Source organism: Equus przewalskii, chromosome 3 (assembly GCF_037783145.1).
Source record: "Equus przewalskii isolate Varuska chromosome 3, EquPr2, whole genome shotgun sequence".
Classification (NCBI taxonomy): domain Eukaryota; kingdom Metazoa; phylum Chordata; class Mammalia; order Perissodactyla; family Equidae; genus Equus; species Equus przewalskii.
In genome coordinates, this window is record NC_091833.1 from 63,970,570 (window position 1) to 63,991,823 (window position 21,254).

Below are 21,254 nucleotides of genomic sequence, written 5' to 3' on the forward strand. Positions count from 1 at the left end.
GTAAATACATACTTACACATACACATAATATTTTTTAAATGGATCAAATGAAACTAGTCTTAGAAATGGTTTTGAGAGTTTTTAAGAGATGGATTCTTCTGTTAATGCTGTCAAATTCTTATCAAATTATATTATATCCTAGTCATCCCTTCTCCATACTCTCTTCTCTTCATATGGAAAGGAATAGATAGGAAAGAATGAATTAGAAGAGGCTGTTAAGTGGGAACTCCACAAAGTTTGATGTTACTAAATTCATACCACCAAAGCATTCAGACATTTGAACATATGAATATGAAAGCAGAATTCAAAAAAGAACAGATAAACAATAGTTATAATTTCCAAGCTCTCCATAGCTTTTCACTCATTACCCACTTCTCCCAAGCTTACCCCAAGAGACCTTCCCTTTTCCCCAAGATAAAGCAGGAGTTCTCAACCCAGGCTGCATATTATAATCACCTGAGGAGCTTTCAAAACATATTGAGAATCCTGAGACAAAATAAGAATCTACCAGTTATCCAAAACATCCAACTCAAATCACAGGTATTTTCACTCTAAGGTAGTGGCATTCTCATTTAAAATGTCAGTCTTTCGAACTCTATATGACTCCACTCATAGGTGGAAGTTAGTATATTGATAAGGAGATCTGATTGGTGGTTACCAGGGAAAAGGGGGGGTGGGGGGAGGGCACAAAGGGGGAAGTGGTGTACCCACAACATGACTAACAAAAATGTACAACTGAAATCTCACAAGGTTGTAATCTATCATAACATTAATAAAAAAAAAAAAAGAATTCTAAGTCATCAGGTAAAAAATAAATAAATAAATAAAATGTCAGTCTTTACTCAAGTGTTTAGAGTAAACTGATGCTCCTCAACTCTAATACTGGCCCCTTTCCCCACAGATATCTCTATATCTTGTCAACAGACAAGGTATCTTTTTAAAAACACTCATCTGATGATGTTACTTCTCTGCTTAAAACCAATCAGTGGCTTTCCAGTGCACTCAGTAAATCCAAAAGTCAAACATCAGACACAGTCAGGCTCTGGACCCACACTACAGCGTGGAAACTCTGTAAGCTTCTTCAGTTTAATCAGGTAATGCGTTAAGCAACAAATTCTCTCCCAGCATCTCCAAAGTAGAAAAACATAGACAAGATCATTATGCCTACTGAGCTTGAGGCTTATTTTCTTGCTTCTTCTCACCTTTTGTTTATTAAAATTTAGCATGAGAAACAAACTTCACCGACATTTTTTACAAAAAGACATTTATTAATTTACATATGATTAATTACAAAAATTGCTCTCCTGTGACTAAGCCGGTGCACATCTTCAGGCAGAGTGTAAGTTAAGTACACTCCCTTTAATTAGCCCACTGCTCAGACTGAAGCAGCAATTGAGGACGTGACAAGCTGCTCTGAAAGGTCTGGCAGAGGACATGAGAACTACAAGGACATCAGCTGTGCCTGCCTCAGGAAAGGAGAGCCTCACCTGCCCCCCAAAACCATCACTGATTGAACCACTCTGCCAAGAAGTTTTAGGCTTCCAAAAGTTTTCTTGATCGATGCCCATCCCAGAATTGGTCCTCCAGAAAGTTAAGTAATCTACCTCATAAAAGACTTTATACTTGGGTAGAAACGAAAAAAAGAATAGGAGTTCGATTTGTGAAAGCCAGCTTTGACACTTATCAGCTATGTTACCTCAGGCAAACTACCCAAACTTTCTTGAGCCAATTTTTTCTTTAGCAGTGAAAGTCTAATAAAAATAACAAAACATTACTACTACCTATATCACAGAACAGCTGCAAAATGAGAAAATAACCCATGTGAAAAAAGCTTTTAAAACTGCAGAATGCTGTGCAAATGTTAGTATTTTCATTATCCTTTCTTTTCTGAACTAGATAGGTAAAAAAAGAAATGGTAATGCAATGTCCAAAGTTAGACTCAACCCCCATTCCCACCCTCATCTCCTAAGACTGGATGGGGAGAAATATAACCTTACTTTGGAAACAAATGCCCTTACACATGCAGTGCAAAACAGAATTTTAAAAAATTTTTGTTTTTGTTTTTTGGTGCTATTCCCATATCCAGGTCCAGGTGACCTCAGAATAATCATGGGCTAGATTGGAAATCAAGAAAACAAGGTTCTATTCCTCATTTTGCTATTTTCTTCTTATATTACTTAGGAAAACACAAATTACCATCTGGGCTTCTATTTCTTTATTTTGTTTTTTGAAAGTCTGGAAAATAACTTTTTACAAAAGGGTATAATTTAGAGATGAGATAATGTTTAAAAAATGCTTTCAGTTCCCTGTAGACTGTCGACTCCCTTCTCTGTTCCTCATTTCCATGTACATTCATACCTCCAAAATGCTTTCGGGGCCGGCCTGGTGGCCCAGGGGTTAAGTGCACATGTTCCGCTTCTCGGCGGCCCGTGGTTCGCCGGTTTGGATCCCGGGTGCGGACACGGCACTGCTTGGCAAAAGCCATGCTGTGGTAGGTGTCCTAAGTATAAAGTAGAGGAAGATGGGCATGGATATTGGCTCATGGCCAGTCTTCCTCAGCAAAAAGAGGAGGATTGGCAGTAGTTAGCTCAGGGCTAATCTTCCTCAAAAGAAAAAAATGCTTTCAAGTCCTCCATCTAATTTCCCTTCTCTCTGACCCTTCACAGGGCAGAGTAACTCAGGCAGAATAATTTAACCATTTCAATACTCTATATTTTTTAATATTCTATTTCAAAACTATATTCAGCTTTTTCTTCAACTAATACCTGAAACTTCTCCTACCAGTATCCACCCTACCCTGGAAGAGGTGGTCAATACTGGTCCTCATTCCCAAGTCAAAAGACGGACTGACAGAGTCCTCAAGTTCAAAAGCACAAATAACAAAGCATGTGCACAAAAGTCCTCATCAATGGCTACAAGCTCATATAGTAACAATGTATGCCCAAATGCATATATCTCACATGGCATTCTAAGACATTTGAAGCAAATATTCAAAAACATTTTCAATAGCAGAAGGTATGTTGTTTTCCCACCCCACCCTCCTCAGAAGAAATCTGTGTATCAGAAGAATCTCACAAGAATTATCTTGTGATACTTCCCAAGAGTCTATGTCTATATAAGCATAAGAATGCTTGTGCCTGGTTTTGTTCATTTTTACACAATTGCTGCATACTACAGTATACTAATTAATGTTTTTCACTTAATATACCCAGGAGATTGTATATTAAGGTAGAAGAAGACCTACTTTATTCTTTTTAAAGACTGAACAGTATTTCCTCATATAGATATATATTTCAATCAGTCACCTACTGATAAACATTTAGGTTGTTTCCAGTCATTTGTTACTGGAGACAAGGCTGCCGTAAATATCCTCATGCATATGCACATATGAAGGATAAACTCCTAGAAGTAAAACTGCTGTGCTAAAGGGCATGTACATTTTAAAATTTTATTGACGGCCTATTTTTCCCCCAAATAAGTTGTACCCTTTTACAATCCCATTAACGATGTATGAGAGTAGCTACAGCACTTTTGGTCCTAGAGGACAGGGATTCGATTGCTAATTTCTCTTGTACAGCTCCCAACACAGCGTCATAACTAATGAGAATCTAGAGCTTACTGATTAGAATGTGAATGATACATTACATATAAAGGGTGCTGTACTGATGATTCAGAGCATTACCCTGAGGTCTTTTCTTTCCAAATCAACATCCAGGATTCAAGTTTGTTTTCTCCAGCCCTCTTACTCATCTTTGAAGGCCAATCAATTTCTAGAGCAAGAAGGGATGGTTTGACAAGTAAGTAACTGAGTCCTAAGGGAAAATTCTGACTACACATCCCTTATAATTAGTTATCCAATTTGATCTACCTTTGGTAAATTCCAACAGCACCACTTATCTCCTCTTTGAGACTCTAAAGAATAGATTAGGCCCCAGTGTCACCTAGGTTAATTCCTGTAAATTGTTTCCTACCACCTCAACACTGTCACATCCATCGTTACCCGTAATTTTAACACTTTATTGTTCAATCCAACTATCAACAAAGTTGATATTTTCTAAGTTGAACTGGAGAATCTTAAGGCTGAAGAAATTGGTGGGAGAGGATTTATAGAGAACTCAAAACAGGGGCACCAAGTGGTAAGGGTTAGAAGAATAGATATGTGTATTTTTTGACACTGAAGAACATGTCAATACATGCAAACTTAAAAGCAAATTAACATCAATTTATTTGAGTCAATAACTCCATTCCTTAAAAGTTAAGTGACTTACTCTGACCATACAGCCAGTTAAATGACAGAAGCGGGACGCAACAACAGGCCACTATCTTGAACAAGTTACTTAAGATTACCAAGCCTCAGCTTCTTCACCCATAAAATGTGAATAATAATACTTACTTTACTATTGAACCCTGTGGTAAGAACTCCACTAGTATTAGTTCTCTTTGCTCCACCTCTAGGCACTAACCTGTCATTCACATCAGTAGCTCCTTCCTTAGGTCTAAGTCCAATACTAGAGATCAGGTACTTGATAAATACATGTTAATTGATAGTTCCAGTCAACTTCAGGCTGAGAACTCCTACATCAGGATAGTAATGATGATGATCACATCAGTAGCTCCTTCCTTAGGTCTAAGTCCAATACTAGAGATCAGGTACTTGATAAATACATGTTAATTGATAGTTCCAGTCAACTTCAGGCTGAGAACTCCTACATCAGGATAGTAATGATGATGATTAATATTAACTAACATTTACTGCAGGCTTTGTGCTCAAAAGTATTGTACATGCAATGTCTCATTTAATTTTCATAACTCTATGATGTAAAATACTATTATTTTATTTTATAGATAACAAAACTGAGGCTTGAAGTACTAAAATAATTTGCTCAAGATTATAAAAGTGGTAAATTAAGGAGCCAGGATTTAAATCTTCAAAACCCATTCTTGTATCCACTACCCAATACTACAAGATGCTTGTCTTTATCTTCTATCCAATATTTCTAACAGTTTTCTTCCTATATCACCACACTTTAACCAAGTCACTTCTATGAAACAACACAAGGCAATTTATACTGAGAGTTATTAGTAGGCTCATTTTAAAAACAATCTGCAAACTACCTAATTCTATTTCCTCTCATCATATCTCTTCTAATTTATATACATAACTAGTACTGCCATTAAGGAAAAATGAAATTCCACCAGAGAGCAATCTCCCCTCAAAGGTTGCCAAACACACTCATGCTTTCAGAAAGGCAGATACATACCAGCAAAAAATGTTAGAAATTGTGAAAACCAAGTAGAATGGGTTCTAGAAATAATAAGACTAAAAGTTACGACTACTAAAAAGACATCTTAACTCAAGGAAGCTGGTAATCTGAACAAGCATATCTACTTATATTTCTGTCTAACATCACTTTTAAATCACAATTATTATTGCTGGCGCTTGTTGCTGTTACTGTTAACGTTAAGAGAGTAAAAAATCCTTAACATTGCTTGAAAGCAAGAAGGCTATCAGCAGATCAGAAACTGAGGAATTCTGGTAAGATTAAAAAGCTGAGATACAGAGACAGAAAGTCTAAAAAAACCTAGCTAGAACATGCCCCACAGAGGACACAATGAAGGTAGGAATGATTCTCACTGTGCTCCAAACTCAGAATCTGGGCTATAGGAGGGTGAAAGGACCCTGGGAGACTTCAGGAATTATATGGGAACCTGACTCAGAGTCTTTGAGCAAATGAATCCTAATGCCTCCTCTGCAGGCATTTTCCTGAGAAGTAGGCAAGTGGTGGCAGGTATTTAACATGAAGCTAAAACTCAGAGCCTTGGGAGGGGGAAACCTCTATCGGCAATATATTAAAATCAAAAACTTTGCTCTGTGAAAGACACTGTAAGCCACATTGAGAGAAAAATCTTGGCAACCATATATCTGATAAAGGACTTGTATCCAAAATACACAAAAAGTCTTAAAATTCAATACTAAGAAACCAACCCAATGAAGAAATGGGCAAAAGAAATGAACAAACCCCACCAAAGAATATACACAGATGGCAAACATATAAAAAGATGCTCAACATCAGCTGGCATCAGGGAATTGCAAATTAAAACAATGAGATACCACTACACACCTATTCAAATGAATACAATCCAAAAAACTGCCAACACCAAATGTTGATGAGGATGCAGAGCAACACTCATTGTTGGTAGGAATGCAAAATACGAAATGGTACACCCACTTTGGAAGACAGTTTGGCAGTTTGTTACAAAGCTAAAGGCAATCTTTCTGTATAATCCAGCAATACTCCTAAGCATTTACCCAACTGATTTGAAAACCTATGTCCGCACAAAAACCTGCCTATGAATGTTGACAGGAACTTTAATCACAATCGCCAAAACTGGAAGCAATCAAGATGCTTCCACAGGTGAATGGACAAACTGTGGTACATCCATAAAATGGAATATTATATTCAGTAATAAAAAGAAATGAGCTATTGAGCCACCAAAAAAAAAAAAGTGAAGAAGCCTTAATTGCATATTGCTAAGTGAAAGAAGCCAGTCTGAAAAGCCTAAATAGTGTATGATTTGAAATACATGACATTCTGGAAAAATCAGAGAGACATTAATTTGTTCAGTGCTTGCCAGGGCTTCAGGGGGAGGGGAGGAAAGATGACTAGGTATATTCTCAAGAAAACTGAAAAATATGTCCACACAAAAACTTGTATATTAATGTTTACAGCACCATTATTCATAAGAGCCAAAAAGTGGAAACAACCCAAAAGTCCAACTGATGCGTGGATAAATAAAATGTGGTATATCCATACGATGGAATATTATTCCACCATAAAAAGGAATGAAGTACTGATACATGCTATAGCATGGGTGAATCTTGACAATATTATGCTAAGTGAAAAGAACCCAGACACAAAATATGTAGTATCACATATCCTATGATTCCAAATGATTTATATGAAATGTCCAGAATAGGCAAATGCAGAGACACAAAGTAGACTAGTAGTTGCCAGGGGCTGGAGAGGTAGAAATGGAAGTGACTACTAATGATGGGGTTTCTGTTAGGGGTGATGAAAATGTTCTGGAACTGGACAGTTGTGATGGTTGCACAACTTTGTGAATATACTAAAATCCACCAAATTGTATACTTTATTTAAAGGATCAATTTTATGGTATGCAAATTATAGCTCAATTTTTACATCTTTTTTAAAAAAAAAACTCTACTATTAAAAAAATAAGTAGCCTCCCAATAATGCTCCTCACCACCTCAATAAGTCAGTTTCTTTCATCCATTTATTTACTCTTGCATTCCTTTATCTAACTAGCATGTTCTGACCACATACTACGTTCTACATAGCACTGTTATAAAACCTGGGACAAAGCACTGAACAAGAGAGACAAGATCCCTACTCTCATGGTGGGGAGAGGAGGTGAAGGAAAAATAAAACCAACAAAAAACAATTGAGTAGTGGTAAGTGCTATGATGAAAATAACAGAATGAAGCGACAAATAATATGATTTGACAAGGCACTATATTAGATCAGGTGGTTAGAGCCTCCCCGAGGACAGAAAGACAAGAAGGAGTCAGCCATGTGAAGATCTGGGGAAGAGGGAAGAGTATTCCAGGCTTACAGGATAAACCAGTGCAAAAGGAACTTTTTTTAGAAATAGGGGTAAAAAGGTAACTATGGGTACTGGGGCATCATGAATGATGGGAACAGCAGTATAAGAAGAAACCAGAAAGCCTAGTAGAACCACACTAGCTAAGATTTTAGAGGCTAAAGTGTGGAATTTAGATTATCATTTTAAGTATAAATGGGAAGCTACTGCAGCTTTTTTTAAAAACAGAAGTAGTAACATGATTTGATTTAATGTTTTAAAAAAAGATCATTCTAGTTGTCATGCAGAGAACAGACTGGGAGGAGGGCAAAGTGGAAACAGAGAAGCCAGTTAGGAAACCTCTAACTATAAAGAAGAGAGGATGGTGGCTTTGACTAGTGGGGATAGGAAATATGAAGACAGATTCCAACATTTGTAGGTAGAACCAACAGGACTCACTATTGGATTTTATGATTTGTAGAGAATAGCGAAGAAGACAGAATCAAGGGTGATTCTTAGGTATTTAGTCTCAAGTAGACAGAAAATGGGCCATTTACTGAGGCAGGTTTGGGGAGATGAGTTTTGGACACATTAATTTGAGATACCTATCAGACATCCAAATGGATGTTAGGTAGGCAGCTGTAGATACAGAGCTCAGGCTCAGAGGAAAGATCAGACTGAACGTAACTAATAATCTCGGTATCCTCAGTGGTTAGCGCAGTGCCAAAAGATGCACTAGTATATTATTAAAACAAGTATTTTACAAGCTATGAGAAGTCCTATAGTAAAGAAAACTACTTACGGTTTAGCCTAGGGTTTCCCACTATCGTTAGGCCTGGAAACTTTTCTTCCACATTTTAACATTTTGCTCTTTAACACATATTAGGGGACACTGCACTACTACATTAAACTGCTAACTGGGTTGCCTCTCCATTTTTTTTTTCAGCATTTTATTTTTTATTTTTTTTAATTTTTTATTTTTTTAACTGCAGTAACATTGGATTATAACCTTAAATAGCTTTCAGATGTATACTGCAGTATATTTCAAATTCTGTGTAGATTACATCATGTTCACCACCCAAAAACTAATTAGAGTCCATCCCTCACATGTGAGCCTAATCACCACTTTTGCCCTCCCCCCTTCCCCTATGGTAACCACCAATCCAATCTCCATTACTGTGTGTTTGTTTGTCGTTGTTTTTATCTTCTACTTATGAGTGAGATCATATGGTATTTGACTTTCTCCCTGTGACTAATTTCACTCATGAAACTTCTAGAAGAAAACACAGGCAGTACGCTCTTTGACATTGGTCTGAGCAGCATATTTTCAAGTACCATGTCTGACCAAGCAAGGGAAACAAAAGAAAAAATGAATAAACACGACTATATCAAACTAAAAAGCCTCTGCACAGCAAAGGAAACCATCAAAACGAAAAGACAACCTAACAATTGGGAGAAGATATTTGCAAACAACATATCAGATAAGGGGTTAATAGCCAAAATATACAAAGAACTCATAACAGCTCAACAACAAAAAAACCAACAACCCAATTTAAAAATGGGCAAAAGATCTGAATAGAGATTTCTCCAAAGAAGATATATGGATAGCCAACAGGCATATGAAAAGATGCTCAACATCATTAGCTATCAGGGAAATGCAAATCAAAGCTACAATGAGGTATCATCTCACTCAGGTCAGAATGGCTATAATTAACAAGACAGGAAACAACAAATGTTGGAGAGGATGTGGAGAGAAGGGCACCCTTGTACACTGCTGGTAGGAGTGCAAACTGGTGCAGCCACTATGGAAAACAGTATGCAGTATCCTCAGAAAATTAAGAATAGATCTACCATATGATCCAGCTATCCCACTGCTGGGTATTTATCCAAAGAACTTGAAAACACAAAGGCATAAAGATACATGCACCCTTATGTTCATTACAACATTATACACAATAGCCAAGACTTGGAACCAACCTAGGTGCCCATCAAGGGACAAATGGATAAAGAAGATGTGGTATTTATACACAATGGAATACTACTCAGCCGAAAGAAATGATGAAATCTGGCCATTTGTGACAACATGGATGGACCTGGAGGGTATTACGCTGAATGAAATTAGCCTCTCAATTGCAAGTATGTTCATTAACACTTCAATTTTATAAAGTGTAACTCAGTGACTTCACAAATGAACAGGTAGAGGGTTGGCCAATTCACTATTTATTTAATACCCCATAAAACTGTATAATCTAATCCTTAGGAAATGATAAAGTATTTCACATACAAAGGCCTATTAGTTTCTACATTTGTGAAGTTATCTGAGGCACTATCTCAGCTATAGATGAAGACATTAAAGTTTAATCACCCATCTCTGATCACCCTCTGAGCTTTTGAGTCATACATAGGCTGCAGTTTCCTTTGCCCAACACTAAATTCATTACTCCAGTCAGTAAATAGGTAGTGAAACCACAGGTGATTTTAGGAAGTGCCCAGAGTCAAATCTCTGGGTGATTTCCATGTAACAACAGTAACTCCATTTTAAGAATCCTATAGAATGTGCTGGACTGTTAAAAGGAAGAAACCAAAACATGCATCCACAGAGGTCAGCATGAGAGCATCAACCCAGCAATTGAGTTGGCAGTAATTCCAAATATACCACTATTTCAACCAAGAAACATCTAGGGAGCTTAAACATCACTTCTTCCATAAAAATTTCCCTGACCTTCCATGAAAAATTATATATTCTCTCTCATGTCTCACTGTCACTTAAAGCACCAGTAACACCTTATGTGTATGTTATTTATTCTCTTTTAGATAGCACTTCAAAATGAGAGGCTGTGTCCTCTTCATTTTTGAAGACTCCACTGCCTAATATGATATCTCACATATCGTTGAGGAAAGGGCAGAAGACCCAGTTTCAGATCCTGTCTTTGTAACTGACTAGCTGTGAAATCTTAAACAAATTATACAATTTCTCTGAGATTACACCTAAAAAATCAGAGATGATATCACCAATTTTGCAGGATCATTATACAAATGGGTGAATGTATTTGAAGTACTTTAGTTTTGAGGTAGCTGTCATACAGCAAATGCACGATATATCATCTTCCATCCCTTCACTCTGAGTCTGTGTTTGTCTTTAGAGCTGAGATGTGTTTCCTGGAGGCAGCATATTGTTGGGTCCTGTTTTTTAATCCATCCAGCTACTCTGTGTCTTTTGATTAGAGAATTCAATCTATATATGTTTAGAGTGATTACTGATATATCAGGGCTTAACCGTCATTTTATCACTTGTTTTCTGGTTGTTCTGTATTTCCCTTGTTTCTCACCCCATGTATTTCGGACTGCCAATTCAGTTTGGTGGCTATGATGGTTTTCTCAGTTTTCTCTTTATTTATCATTTGTGTCTCTGTTCTGATTGTTTAGTGGTCACCATCAGGTTTGTATAAAAGATCTCACAGATGAGATAGTCCATTTCCTATAGCCTCTTGTTTCCTTAGTCTAAGCAGGTTCCATCCCTTCCCTCTTCCCCATCTAAGTTATTGTTGTCACAATTTATTCCATTCTGTGTGTGAGTTGGTGGTTAAGATGAAGTGATTATATTTATTCTTGATGTTTTCCTTCCCTTTATCTTTAATGTTATAATTAAGTGTTTGCTACTCTGTTCAGATAGAGAGCTGCAATTTTCAGATTTTGTCTATCTATCTATCTCCTTGCTCAAGGCTTTGTAAACCCTTACTTTTTTTTTCCAGGTATGAGGGCATTCTTGATCATTTCTTGGGGGGGTGGAGGGGGGGTCTTGTGGCAATGAACTTCCTCAGTTTTTCTTTATCTGGGAAAGTTTTTATTTCTCCATCATATCTGAAGGATATTTTTGCTGGATAGAGTATTCTTGGCTGAAGGTTTCTGTCTTTCAGAATTTTTAATGTATCATTTCCACTCTCTCCTAGCCTGTAAGGTTTCTGCTGAAAGCCTGACAGGGGTTCCTCGTAGGTTATTTTCTTCTGCCTCGCTGTACTTAACATTTCTTCTTCGTCATTGCCTTTTGCCAGTTTTACTAATATGACGTAATTAGGAGTTCTATTATCTTCTTTCACTTGTAATTCCAGCTCCTTCCCCAGGTTTGGGAAGTTCTCTATTATTTTGTTGAAAAAGATCTCTGATCCTTTCTCCCCCTCTTCTCCCTCTGGAATACCTATAATCTTTATGTTGCATTTCCTAATTGAGTCGGATATTTCTCAGAGAATTTCTACATTTCCTTCAGTCTCTCACCTCCTCCATCTAAAGTATTTCTATATTTCTGTCCTCTACATTGCTAATTCTGTCCTCCATAATATCGGCTCTGTTATTTAAGGACTCCAGATTTTTGTTTATCTCATTCATTGTCTTTCACCTCCAACATTTCTGATTGTTTTTTCTTTATAGTTCAATCTCTTTTGGGAAGAATTCCCTCTGTTGATTAATTTTATTCCCGATTTCACTGAACTGTCTGAGTTTTCTTGTAACTCACTGAGTTTTTTTATGATAGCTATTTTGAATTCTGTGTCATTTAGACTGCAAATTTCTGTGTGTTCAGGACCAATTTCTGGGTGTTTGTCTTTTTCTTCTGGTCTGGAGTATTAATATACCTCTTCAAACTATTTGATGTGGTGGATTTGTGCCTTCACATAGTGATAGCATCTGGTTGCAGATTCCACCTGCCACTGCTGGGGGGGCAGGAGCTGTATTTTCTGAGCCTGCTGTGATCCCTTGCAGCTGTGCCTATCTGAAGCTGGGACACTCCTTGGGACCACACCAGCACTGTGTGTTCTCCCACAGAATGGGAAGTGATGACACGAGGTCTCAGAGCTGCCATCACCTGCTCCCATAGTCCCACCAAAGTGTGCTCTCACCTTCAGGGTCGCAACACTACTATGGGCCTTCTTGGCAGCTGGGAAGTCCTTCACCTGGGCTCACAGATCCACTGCCACCTCTTCCTAGGTTGCACCAGCCGTTGTGGTTAGTAGGTGGGGCCTCCCCACTGGGGCCAAGCCTGGGCCACTCCCTGGGACTGCAGCAGCACTGTGGGCTCTTCCACCAGATAGGAAAGCAATCCTAGGGCTCAGGGCTGCTATCACCTGTTCCCACAGTCATGCCAAGGTGCTCTCCCACGCTCAGGGCCGCAGCAGTACTATGGGCACTCTAGCCAGGAGAGCAGTTGTATGCGTGCACAGGGCTGCCGGGGGTAGAGAGTGCTCCCTTATCTCCACTGCTTCCCCCAGGGTAGTCCATCCACCTTCACATGTATAGTTGCACAGGTCTCTCAGGCATCCTGTTGTGTTTTGTGGGTATCCTCCATTGATCAACAAATGTCCACTTAGTTGTATTTCCAAGGGACAGAAATAAAGGGAACAGCTCACTGCATCATGGTGCTGATATCACCTAGCTCTCAGAGTCCACGATTACTTATTTTTTCAAAGTGAAAGAGCAGAATTTCTCCTGGCATTTAATCCAAAACCACAGCCCATTATAAAGGGTGCCATAAAAGATCAAGTCTGCAGCCTTGGCAGTAATAAAACAATCTGTACATCAGATAGAGATGTCTAGTTAACACTAAACATCTGTCTGTAATTCCTATATAGTCCATCATTTTCCTGCAGATATGAAGCAGTAAGACAATAGGTATTTAATGCATCAGTGACATAGCAGTTGTGTGGTCTAAATGCTTCAAAATCAAATTCTTACAATAAAGCCAGCTTGACTAAAAGAAAACACAAAGTTAAAATCAGATAGAACCTAATCCTCATCTCATACACTTTTAACTGAAGTTTCTTTTTTCACCAGATGTCTACTCACTCTTAGAGAATTAATTCAGCGGTCACTTTCCTCAGGAAGCTTCCCTGATATCCTAAGCCGGGTTAAGGACACCACCTCTGCGTTCACACAGGACAATATCATGCATCTTTATTTTACAATGCACTATGAGTTTCTCAAAGGCAAGGACTGTCTCTAAGTCATCACTGCATCTCCAGAACCTAGTGGAAGGACTAGGTCAGAACAGATCTTCAAAAAATGTTTGCTGAGCTAAACAGATAAAGGACTCCAGGCCAAAAAGGTAAGGGAAAGCAAATATTTTGACAACATTTGCTAAATTTATACTCTCAGCTTATACAAATCAGCTCAGACATAGTAGATACAAGTAGCAGAGTACATACTACACATGCATAGTAGTATACATGTTTTAAACTAACATTTCATAGTACAATTGAACAAATGGAATCCAAGCACAAAATTACAGCACAAGACTGAAGAACTGGATTTACTATGACACTAACAGTTTCAACTTCAGAGATCCTCAATAACAGGGGCCCTTCCAAGGCACTGGAAGGGGTTCCTAACAATGTGGTTCCCATGGTCACGTTTTCACAAAAACAGCAAAAGTAAGCTAACTGCTATTGGTTAAGACTGGTGTTTCTGACTGCCCCTCTCTCAATTCCTCCTTGGTTAACGTGGTATTCTGGGTATCTGGCTAAAGGCAAGTTGAATTAGGAATATATTTAGTTCGGGTTTCAGAGGATATATGTAGCTCGCAATCACTTCCACGTGTGATTAGATTATTGCTAATCTAGGTACAGAAATGACTTCTAGGAACATTCTTACCACCCAAGCACTGCCTTATCTGGAATAATTTACACCAATGCACAGGACCAGAGTAATCCAGATATGAGCTCCACAGGATACTGACATACATGTAAGAACACTATATGTGTGGAAGAAACTTAGTAGAGATTTCCCCAAATTTGACAACAATCTTAAAATATTTGATGGCATTACCAATGAGTTGTGAATCTGAAACTTTCTAAGCTATCAATAATAATAAACACATTTTCATCAGCCATGCCAGAGAATAAAGAAAATAATCTTTCTATTCTCTTTATAGAAAACAGTAACCCTATTTTCAAGTTTTTGACATAAGAAGTCGTCAAAAGTATGAGCCAAAAAAAGGTAAGTAAAAAATATTAAGGGATATCAGCCAATTAACTAATAAAAATGTTACTTTTCTATGTTTTGTGATGTTCATTGACTTTGCTTTAAAATGTGTAGTTAGCTGTCATTTTTTTTCACATTCTAAATATTTACAGTCATGCACCACATAAATTTTGGTCAACAATGGATCAAATACATGACGGTGGTCCCATAGGATTAGTACCATATACCCTAGGTGTGTAGTAGGCTACACTACCTAGGATTCTGTAAGTATACTCTATGATGTTCACCCAACAACAAAATCATCTAACAAGCATTTCTCAGAACATGTCCCGTTAAGTGACACATAACCGTACTTTGCTACCTAATTTCGTATTCATAATTTTTTATTCATTTTCTCAAGGAGAGCCTCCTAAATCTGGATTACTCTCTACTCACTTGAAGACTCACTAAAGTTACTGACAGATGGAAAATGAGAAGTTACAGCCTGGGGGCCAGCCCCATGTCCAAGAGGTTAAGTTCACACGCTCCACTTCAGCGGCCTGGGGTTTCGCTGGTTCGGATCCTGGGTGTGGACATGGCACCACTCGTGGGGCCAGCTGAGGTGGCATCCCACATAGCACAACCAGAGGGAGCCACAGCTAGAGTATACAACAGTGTACTGAGGGGCTTTGGGGAGAAGAAGAGGAGAAAAAAGACAAGTTATAGCCTGATATAACTGATTCTCTCAATAATCCACACATAAACCTATTTAGGTACCTTCTCAGATAAACTGTTCTTCACCACTCCCTAAAGAATTAACCATGCCTTCCTCAAGGCCCTGGTGTACTCTGTATAGTCCTCTAGCACTGTTTTTACCAAACTATGAGAATTGTGTGTTAACTCATCTGCCTCCCTTATTACCATGTACAGTTTAGGAGCAGGTCCTAAATGTCTTATTCACACGGGTATTTTTTCAGAAGCTACTGTGTAATGCAACAAATGATTGATAATTGGTGATCTTTTTAAAAGGTGCTATTCCTTGGGGCCGGCCCCATGGCCTAGTGGTTAAGTTCAGTGTGGTTCCACTTCCGTGGCCCAGGTTTGGTTCCCAGGTGCAGACCCACACAACTTGGTGGTAGCCAGGCTGAAGCGGCAGCCCACATACAAAATAGAGGAAGACTGGCACAGATGTTAGCTCAGGGCGAATCTTCCTCAGCAAAAAACAACAAAAAAGTTGCTATTTCTTAAATTACTATGTTTAGAAAAGTTTATTAAAGCTCTTTCACTCACTACTACCTTATATCAGATGTTGATTCATCTCAATGGGTAAGTGAGGAACAGGATTAACCATAAGAACTGAGCTAATTTCTTTAAGGACCTAGGAGTTAAGGTACTAACTGTCCTGGTCGTGCAAACTGCTCAACCCCCTGGAGCATACCCTGACTCCGCACTGCAGAGGCCCCACCTGTCCACCAATGCCCCCCACAGTTCACCTGGTCCTCAGACAGGCCCTGCCCCACAGAGGCAGACACCCTTGCCTGCCTGTAGAGAATCAGAGCACCCAGTCAATGCAGGCTGAAAAGTAGCCTGAGGGTTTGCTGTTAGGTGGGACCAGTCCCTAGGGCAGGTTGCCTGCCATGGATGAAGTGGATTAAATCTGTGCTCCAGCAGGCATGGCAGACCCCTGGGCTAACAGGCCAAGGGATGAACCTCAATGGCGCCCACTGGGATGTGTGTCAGCATGCCTGGACCAGTTCAGAACAATGGCCCCCACGAATGTCTCAGTCTCCGGAGAGGTCCCTCCTCTCACCAAGATGCCCCCAGAGCCCACAAGGTAAGCCTCATTTAACCAAAGGACTGTCAGCCTTCTCTCTGGTGACTTTAGGTTGCTGCAATGAGTGAGTTTGTGTGTGGGCCCTTTAAAACCCAGGTCTTTTTGGCTTTCGGCCGATAGCTTTTCTGGGGGTATCCTCACTGCAGTTAATAGTCCCCAAAACTACAATGAGGTATCATCTCACTCAGGTCAGAACGGCTATAATTAACAAGACAGGAAACAACAAATGTTGGAGAGGATGTGGAGAGAAGGGCACCCTTGTACACTGCTGGTAGGAGTGCAAACTGGTGCAGCCACTATGGAAAACAGTATGCAGTATCCTCAGAAAATTAAGAATAGATCTACCATATGATCCAGCTATCCCGCTGCTGGGTATTTATCCAAAGAACTTGAAAACACAAAGGCATAAAGATACATGCACCCTTATGTTCATTACAACATTATTCACAATAGCCAAGACTTGGAAGCAACCTAGGTGCCCATCAAGGGACGAATGGATAAAGAAGATGTGGTATTTATACACAATGGACTACTACTCAGCCATAAGAAGTGACGAAATCCGGCCATTTGTGACAACATGGATGGACCTTGAGGGTATTACGCTGAGTGAAATTAGTCAGAGGGAGAAAGTCAAATACCACATGATCTCACTCATAAGTAGAAGATAAAAACAACAACAAACAATGCATAGCATTGGAGACTGGATTGGTGGTTACCATAGGGGAAGGGGGAGGACCAAAGGGGTGACTAGGCTCACATGTGAGGGGATGGACTATAATTAGCTTTTGGGTGGTGAACATGATGTAATGTACACAGAATTTGAAATATATCATGATGTACATCCAAAAGCTATATAATGTTATAATCCAATGTTACTGCAATTAAAAAATAAATAAATAAATAAACAATTTTTTTAAAAGGTACTAAGTGTCATCCCAGTGCTTTGCTCACCTGAAGGATCATCATAGTTTAAAAAGCTGTCTTGTCCAATGGGGAAAAAATCAGCAGCAACCGCAAACAGTAGGCAGTAGCAGACCACGTGTTCTTCCTCCATAAAAGCTGAACTTACTCTTTTGGCTAATGGGATCTCTAGAACTATGTGCAGTGAAGTAGAAGTGTGTCCTTATATCAAAGACCCACAAAGAATGGCCTTTGGTTTTATTTTTAAAAGTTAAAGAACCTTCTGGGACAATGAAAATGTTCTGGGTCTTGAAAGAGTTGTGGGTTATACAAGTGTACATTTGTTTAAACTAATCAAACTATATACTTAAGATCTGAGCATTTCACTGTTTGTAAATCATACTTCAACAAAACAAAAATAGAGATAAACTTAAAGCAATGAACTTGACTCTGCTAAGACATATCTCTGAGCTACATAATATGGAAATACCTCCCATGATGTTCTTAAACATTTATACAATAATTTTTTCTTTACTGATCTTTTGGCATCTGGTTCTTAATCTCTTTTTTTTTGGAGGAAGATTAGCCCTGAGCTAACAACCGCTGCCAATCCTCTTTTTGCTGAGGAAGATTGGCCTCGAGCTAACGTTTGTGCCCATCTTCCTCTATTCTATATGTGGGATTCCTGCCACAGCATAGCTTGATAAGAGGTGCATAGGTCCACACCCAGGATCCAAACCAGAGAACCCTGGGCCACCAAAGTGGAACATGTGAACTTAACCACTGTGCCACTAGGCTGGCCCTGTTCTTAATCTATTTTGAATCTCTCATAATCTGAAAGGCATTATGAACCTTCTCTCTAGAGACTTAAAAGACGTCATATTTTGCATACAGGAATTCAGGGAGGTGCTAAAACCTGTTCATAAACCCAGATAAGGAACTCCTGCCCTCATCCGTCTCCTTTCTCTGAGGTGATCATGCGAACATTCATTTTCTCCTGAAATCTTCTATAAACTCCACATTTATTTTCTAATCCTATAGATGTATTCTTTTAGATAAAACCACATAGACATTTAAGATGAATAAGCACAGGTCTTTTAGTTAATAAAAAAAATCTACAGCTTATATGCCATGGTTTATTCTTTTTCTATTAAACAGAGACTCTAACAGAAAGCTTTGATCATATTTACAGAATAATTTCTATTAAAGTTCAAAATCATGGCATTTATAAGGAATTCAATGCATTAAGTTTATGGTCTTAAGAAAACAAAGAAGCCCATATTAATGTCTATAAAAACTGATAAAGTGTCCAGAGAAATGGAAAGAAGCTTTTTTTCTTAATTTACTGAAATTGGAAGAAGATATTGGAAACATGAATACAAAAATTATAAGTAGTTTTCCCCTATCAATCTAATTTCAAATGCAGCTGATTGGTTTGGGTTTTTTTTTTTTTAATAAAATAGAGATCATTCCTGATTTGGAGAAAACTTTTAATCAGTGAACAATTAAGGTCAAAGACATTAAGATTTAAATAAGATTTGATAAAGCATACTTCAGAAGCATAACCTGAATAATCTGGAATATCAATGAACAGTAATAATAATACATAAATAAAAGATAGCTCTTTGCAGCTCAAATTTTGATTAATCTGTTTTCTTGTAAAAATGAGAGCTTTGAACTCATTTAGTCAGAGAAAGAACTTTTAGACTCACCACCTACCAATACACTACGGTAACAAAGACAACTCAAAACACAAAGTAGTTTGACACAGTGACATAATTTCCTTGCTCTTGAGACACCACACAACTGTGGATGTTTAATAGTACATGGTAATAAATGGATTAGTACTTATAAGAAGACTGTTTTAAAGAGTGATGGTTGAAGACTGTGGGCTGAAAATACACATTAGCTTCTACTCTCTACTCAAAGTGATGATAAAGTGATTTGTGTGTGTGTGTGTGTGTTTGTGAGGAAGACTGTCCCTGAGCTAACAGCTGTGCCAATCTTCCTCTACTTTATGTGGGATGCCGCCACAGCATGGCCTGATGAGCAGCAGGTCTACACCCAGGATCCGAACTTGTGAACTCCGGACTACCAGAAGCGGAGGCACACGAACTTAACCACTACACCACCAGGCTAGCCCTGATAAAGTGAAATTTTTAAAAATCATAATCCCATAAAGACAAAGAGAATAAAAGAGGAAACAACAAAATTTTGGAAATTAGAAAGTAGATGAATAAATAACTGAATTAACATACCTAGGGAAACCTAATCCTAAACTTAGAAGCAACCCAATTTACACCATAGATCCCACAAAAGGTTCAGGAATTAGTAGAAGTAGGATACCCTGGAAATGGGAGAGAAGATGTAACAAGACTTTCACAGTCTGTTTAGGAAGGAGTTACACACCTAGACCCCCTCTGCAATCACACACAGTGGGCTTCTGTACTACTCCCATCCTGAGAAAAGACTAGTCACTGAAGGCTTATTCTATGAAGAGAGCAAGAGTGTCTGGCTTGGAGGATAAGGGCACAGTAGCAGGCAGATGTACCATACTTAACACTGGGAGATTGGATGAGTTTGAAAAATCAGTGCTGAGACTCCTAGCCTTTTCCCCCCACCAGGATCCCAAAAACTCTGCAGCCAGGATGATAATCTCCAAACAAAGACCAGAAATGCTTTTTCTGGCAAATCTGACCGTAGCACGTATAAAGACCTAGAAAGATATTTATACGAGCAGTTCTTCAAGGAAATAGCCTAGCCATATCACCCTTCAGCAAAGCCCATGGTTGACATGCCCTCCACACACATGCACAAAGAGATTCCAATTGGCTTTTTAGTTGTCCTACTTGTAAATAAAAGCAGAAAGCAAAAGAATTACCAGAAGCCTTTAACATGAAAGAAGACACCAAAACAGACAGAAAAAAACAACTTGGAGGATAAACAATGAAGAATAAAAATGACCCCCCAAAAAAACTATTACCATCTTCAGTGACAGGAAAAAAATATTGCTTCATGAAATGAGAACAAGACACTACATAAAAAAGAGAAACTAAACAGGACTCCTGAAATTTTTAAAAAATGGTGGCAGAAATGACATGCTTACTAAAAAGAATAGAAAAGAAAAATGAAGTAATTTCTCAGAACACAAAGCAAAAAGAACAGAGATGGAAAAGAAGAAAAAGAAAATCAACAACCAGTCCAGAAGGTGCAATATTCAAGTAATATGAATTTCAGAAAGAAATAACAGAAAAACAAGGAAATATTTTATCAAGAAGATACTTTATCAAGGAAATAAATCAGGAAATTTTCCCAGAATTGAAAATGTCTTTTTAGACTGAGAGACCACCAACTCAGTGAATGAAAAAAGACCCACACCAAAAGATGCCATTATGAAATTTCAGAACAACACATACAAAGAGAAGACTCTACAATTATCCAGAGGAAAAAAAGTTTCATACAAAGAATTAGGAATCACAAAGGCATTGGGAATTCTCAACAATAACTGGAGCTTAGACTCCACATAAATTAAAATTAAAATTCTGCGGGAAAATTATTTAAATCTAGAACTCTAAACTGATATATTAACAATCAAGTTTGAAGGCAGAATATATTTCTACATACATAAGGTCTCAAAATATTTACATTCCACTTAGTGTTTCTAGGGAGCTTTTAGAGAATCTGCCCCATCAAAATGCGGGAGTAAACCAGGAGAGGCCATGAGATCAAAGAAACAGGAAATCCAACCCAAGAGCCATGCAAGGGGAGTCCTCAGAATGAAGGTGAAGGGAGATTCCCAAAATAACAGCTCTGCAGCAAGACTAGATAAAGTCAACCAGTACAGACGGGAGCAGGTCAGAAAGCTCCAAAGGACACTTATTCAAGAAGATAAAGTGAAAGAATGTGAATGTATTTGAAGGTCAACTGGGGGAGTGTCTCGGGATAAAAGAGCAATAAGTACATAGAAAAT

At 38.4% G+C, this 21,254-nt stretch overlaps 1 protein-coding gene across 2 annotated transcripts in view; it reads right to left on the bottom strand.

Moving 5' to 3' along the window:
• MOB1B (MOB kinase activator 1B) overlaps positions 1–21,254 on the bottom strand; it is a 68,864-nt gene that overhangs the window by 23,853 nt on the left and 23,757 nt on the right. The window lies entirely within an intron of this gene.